Here is a 5,142-nt window from a genome sequence, read left to right as displayed (position 1 = left end):
GAAGGCGGAAAGGGGTGGGGAGGGAAATATATCCCTGGTGGTGGGGTCTTTTTGGAGGTGGCAGAAATGTTGGCGGATGATATGGTTTATGCGGAGGTTTGTAGGGTGGAAGGTGAGACCAGGGGCGCTCTGTCCTTGTTACGGTTGGAGGGGTGGGGTCTGAGGGCGGAGGTGCGGGATGTGGACGAGATGCGTTGGAGGGCATCTGTCAGAGAGAGCAGAATCAACAGCTTCTGAATCAGTGTGTGAGAGAGAGGAGAGACAATAGCTTCTGAAGCAGTGTGTGAAAGAGCAGAGACAACAGCTTATGAAATAGAGTGTGAGGGAGAACAGAAACAACAGCTTCTGAAACAGTGTGAGAGAGCAGAGACAAAAGTTTCTGAAACAGTGTGCGTGAGAGAGCAGGGAGAACAGCTTCTGAAACAGTGTGTGAGAGAGAGCAGAAACCAGAACCTCTGAAACAGTGTGAGAGAGAGCAGAAACAACAGCTTCTGAAACATTGTAAGTGAGTGTAGAGACAACGGCTTCTGAAACAGCTTTTGAAATAGTGTGAGAGCAAAGAAACAGCTTCTGAAAATGTGTGAGAGAGAGCAGAAGCAACAGCTTCTGAAACAGTGTGTGAGAGAGCAGTGACAGCAGCTTCTGAAACAGTGTGAAAGAGAGAGTAGAGACAACAGCTTCTGAAATAGTCTGTTCGTGATGGAAGAAACAATAGCTTCTGAACAGTGTTGGAGAGCGAACATAAACAACAGCTTCTGAAACAGTGTGAGAGATAGAGAGCGCAGAGACAACAGCTTCTGAAACAGTGTGTGAGAGAGAGTAGAAACCAGAGCTTCATTAACAGTGTATGAGAGAGAGAGAGAGCAGAAAAAAATAACTTCTGAAATAGTGTGTGAGGGAGAACAGAAACAACAGCTTCTGAAACGATGTGAGAGAGCAGAGCCAAAAGTTTCTGAAACAGTGTGTGTGAGAGAGAGAGAGCAGAGACAACAGCTTCTGAAACAATGTGAGGGTGAGAGCAGAAACAACAGATTCTGAAACAATGTGAAAGAGAGAGAGCAGAGACAACAGTTTCTGAAACATTGTGAGTGAGTGTAGAGACAACGGCTTCTGAAACAGTGTGTGAGAGAGAAAAGAGATAACAGGTTCCGAAATAGTGTGAGAGAGGAGAGACCATAGCTTCTGAAGCAGTGTGTGAAAGAGCAGAGACATAAGCTTATGAAATAGTGTGTGAGGGAGAACAGAAACAACAGCGGAGGAAACAGTGTGTGAGAGAGCAGAGACAACAGCTTCAGAAACAATGTGGGAGAGAGAGAGAGCAGAAACAACAGATTCTGAAACAGTGTGTGAGAGAGAGCAGACACAACAGCTTCTGAAATAGTGTGAGAGAGGGGAGAGACCATAGCTTCTGAAGCAGTGTGTGAAAGAGCAGAGACAACAGCTTCTGAAATACTGTATGAGGGAGAACGGTAACAACAGCTTCTGAAACAGTGTGAGAGAGAGTAGTGACAACACCTTCTGAAACACTGTGTGAGAGGAGTGGCAACAGCTTCTGAAACATTGTGTGAGAGAGAGCAGAGAAAACAGCTTCTGAAAATGTGTGAGAGAGAGAGTAGAGACAACAGCTTTTGAAACAGTGTGAGAGAGCAGAGACAACAGCTTCTGAAAATGTGTGAGAGAGAGATCAGAGAGAACAGCTGCAGAAACAGTGTAAGAGAGCAGAAACAACAGCTTCAGAAACAGTGTGAGGGTGAGCAGAGACACCAGCTTCTTAAACAGTGTGAGAGAGAGCAGAGGCAACAGCTTCTAAAACTGTGTGAGAGAGCAGAGACAACAGCTGCTGAAACTGTGTGAGAGTCAGAGCAGAGACAACAGCTTCTGAAACAATGTGTGAGAGAGAGCAGATTTGGCATCTTCTGAAACAGTGAGTCAGAGAGAGCAGAAACAACAGCGTCTGAAACAGTGAGAGAGAGAGCAGAGACAACAGTTTCTGAAACATTGTGAGTGAGTGTGGGGACAACGGATTCTGAAACAAAGTTAAAAATCACACAACACCAGGTTATAGTCCAACAGGTTTAATTGGAAGCACACTAGTTTTCGGAGCGACGCTCCTTCATCAGAAGCCATTGTCTCTACACTCGCTCACAATTTTTCAGCACCTGATGTGTCTGCTCTCTCTCACACACTGTTTCAAAATCTGTTGTTTCTGCTCTCTCTCACTCTCTCCCACATTGTTTCAGAAGCTGTTGTCTCTGCTCCCTCACACACTATTTCACAAGCTGTTGTCTCTGCTCTCTTTCACACAATGTTTCAGAAGCTGTTGTCTCTGCTCTCTCACCTGATGAAGGAGCGTCGCTCCGAAAGCTAGTGTGCTTCCAATTAAACCTGTTGGACTATAAGCTGGTGTTGTGTGATTTTTAACTTTGTACACCCCAGTCCAACACCAGCATCTCCGAATCATGGCTTCTGAATCAGTGTGTGAGAGAGAGCAGAGACAACAGGTTCTGAAACAATGTGTGAGAGAGAACAGAGATAACAGCTTTTGAAACAGTGTGAAAGAGAGCAGAATCAACAGCTTCTGAAACAGTGTGAGAGAGAGGAGAGACCATAGCTTCTGAAGCAGTGTGTGAAAGAGCAGAGACAACAGCTTATGAAATAGAGTGTGAGGGAGAACAGAAAAAACAACTTCTGAAAAAGTGTGAGAGAGAGAGCAGTGACAACAGCTTCTGAAACACTGTGTGAGAGAGAGCAGAGACAACAGCTTGTGAAATAGTGTGTAAGGGAGCAGAGACAACAGCATCTGAAAAAATGTGGGAGAGAGAGCAGAAACAACAGATTCTGAAACAGTGTGAGTGAGTGTAGAGACAACGGCTTCTGAAACAGTATGTGAGAGAAAGCAGAAACCAGAACTTCTGAAACAGTGTGTGAGAGAGAACAGAGAGAACAGCTTCTGAAACAGTGTGAGACAGCAGAGACAAAGGTTTCTGAAACAGTGTGTGTGAAAGAGCAGGGAGAACAGCTTCTGAAAAAGAACGGTGACAGCAGCTTCTAAAACAATGTGTGAAAGAGAGCAGTGACAACAGCTTCTGAAACAGTGAGAGAGAGAGAGTAGAGACAACAGCTTCTGAAAATGTGTAAGAGAGAGCAGAAACAACAGATTCTGAAACAATGTGTGAGAGAGAACAGAGACAATAGTTTCTAAAGCAGTGTGAAAGAGAGCAGAATCAACAGCTTCTGAAACAGTGTGAGAGAGAGGAGAGACCATAGCTTCTGAAGCAGTGTGTGAAAGAGCAGAGACAACAGCTTATGAAATAGAGTGTGAGGGAGAACAGAAAAAACAACTTCTGATACAGTGTGAGAGAGAGAGAGCAGTGACAACAGCTTCTGAAACACTGTGTGAGAGAGAACAGAGACAACAGCTTATGAAACACTGTGTGAGAGAGAGCAGAGACAACAGCTTCTGAAACACTGTGTGAGAGAGAACAGCGACAACAGCTTCTGAAACAGTGTGAAAGAGAGCAGAATCAACAGCTTCTGAAATAGTGTGAGAGAGAGAAGAGACTATAGCTTCTGAAGCAGTGTTTGAAAGAGCAGAGACAACAGCTTATGAAATAGTTTGTGAGGGAGAACAGAAACAAAAGCTTCTGAAACAGTATCTGAGAGAGAGCAGTGACAACAGGTTCTGAAAAAGTGTGAGAGAGAGCAGAGACAACAGCTTCTGAAATATTGTGTGAGGGAGCAGAGACAACAGCGTCTGAAACAATATGGGAGAGAGAGAGTACAAACAACAGATTCTGAAACAGTGTGAGAGAGAGCAGACACAACAGGTTCTGAAAAATTGTGATTGAGTGTAGAGACAACGGCTTCTGAAAAAGTGTGAGAGAGAGAGCAGAGAAAACAGGTTCTGAAACAGTGTGTGAGAGAGAGCAGAGACAACAGCTTCTGAAATAGTGTATGAGGGAGAACAGAAACAACAGCTTCTGAAACAATGTGAGAGAGCAGAGACAAATGTTTCTGAAACAGTGTTAGAGAGCAGAGACAAAAGTTTCTGAAACAGTGTGTGAGAGAGAGCAGGGTGAACTGGTTCTGAAACAGTGTGAGAGCGAGAGCAGTGACAAGAGCTTCTGAAACAGTGTGTGAGAGAGAGAGCAGTGACAACAGCTTCTGAAACAGTGTGAGAGAGAGCAGGGACAACAGCTTCTGAAACGGCGTGAGAGAGAGCAGTGAGAACAGTTTCTGAAACTGTGAGAGAGAGTGCAGAGACAACAGCTTCTGACAAAGTGTGTGAGAGAGCAGAGAAAACAGCTTCTGAAACAATGTGTGTGAGAGAGCAGAGACAACAGCTTTTGAAAAAGTGTGAGAGAGAAGACAACAGCTTCTGAAACAGTGTGTGAGAAAGAGAGAGCAGAAACAGCAGTGTCTGAAACAATGTGTGAGAGAGAGAGAGCAGAGACAATAGCTTTTGAAACAGTGTGAGAGAGAGCAGAGACAGCATCGTCTGAAACATTGAGTCATAGAGAGCGCAGAGACAACAGCTTCTGAAACTGTGTGAGAGAGCAGAGACAACAGCTTCTGAAACATAGAACATAGAACATAGAAGAATACAGTGCAGTACAGGCCCTTTGGCCCTCGATGTTGCGCCGAACCAAGCCCACCTAACCTACACTATCCCACTATCCTCCATATGCCTATCCAATGCCCGCTTAAATGCCCATAAAGAGGGAGAGTCCACCACTGCTACTGGCAGGGCATTCCATGAACTCACGACTCGCTGAGTAAAGAACCTATCCCTAACATCTGTCCTATACCTACCACCCCTTAATTTAAAGCTATGCCCCCTCGTAATAGCTGACTCCATACGTGGAAAAAGGTTCTCACGGTCAACCCTTTCTAAACCCCTAATCATCTTGTACACCTCTATCAAGTCACCCCTAAACCTTCTTTTCTCCAATGAAAACAACCCCAAATGCCTCAGCCTTTCTTCATACAATCTTCCTACCATACCAGGCAACATCCTGGTAAACCTCCTCTGCACCCGTTCCAGTGCCTCCACATCCTTCCTATAGCATGGCGACCAAAACTGCACACAATACTCCAGATGCGGACGCACCAGAGTCTTATACAACTGAAACATGACCTCAG

The sequence above is a fragment of the Chiloscyllium plagiosum genome, chromosome 27, assembly GCF_004010195.1.
Source record: "Chiloscyllium plagiosum isolate BGI_BamShark_2017 chromosome 27, ASM401019v2, whole genome shotgun sequence".
Classification (NCBI taxonomy): Eukaryota; Metazoa; Chordata; class Chondrichthyes; order Orectolobiformes; family Hemiscylliidae; genus Chiloscyllium; species Chiloscyllium plagiosum.
Note: the sequence above shows the minus strand (reverse complement) of the source record.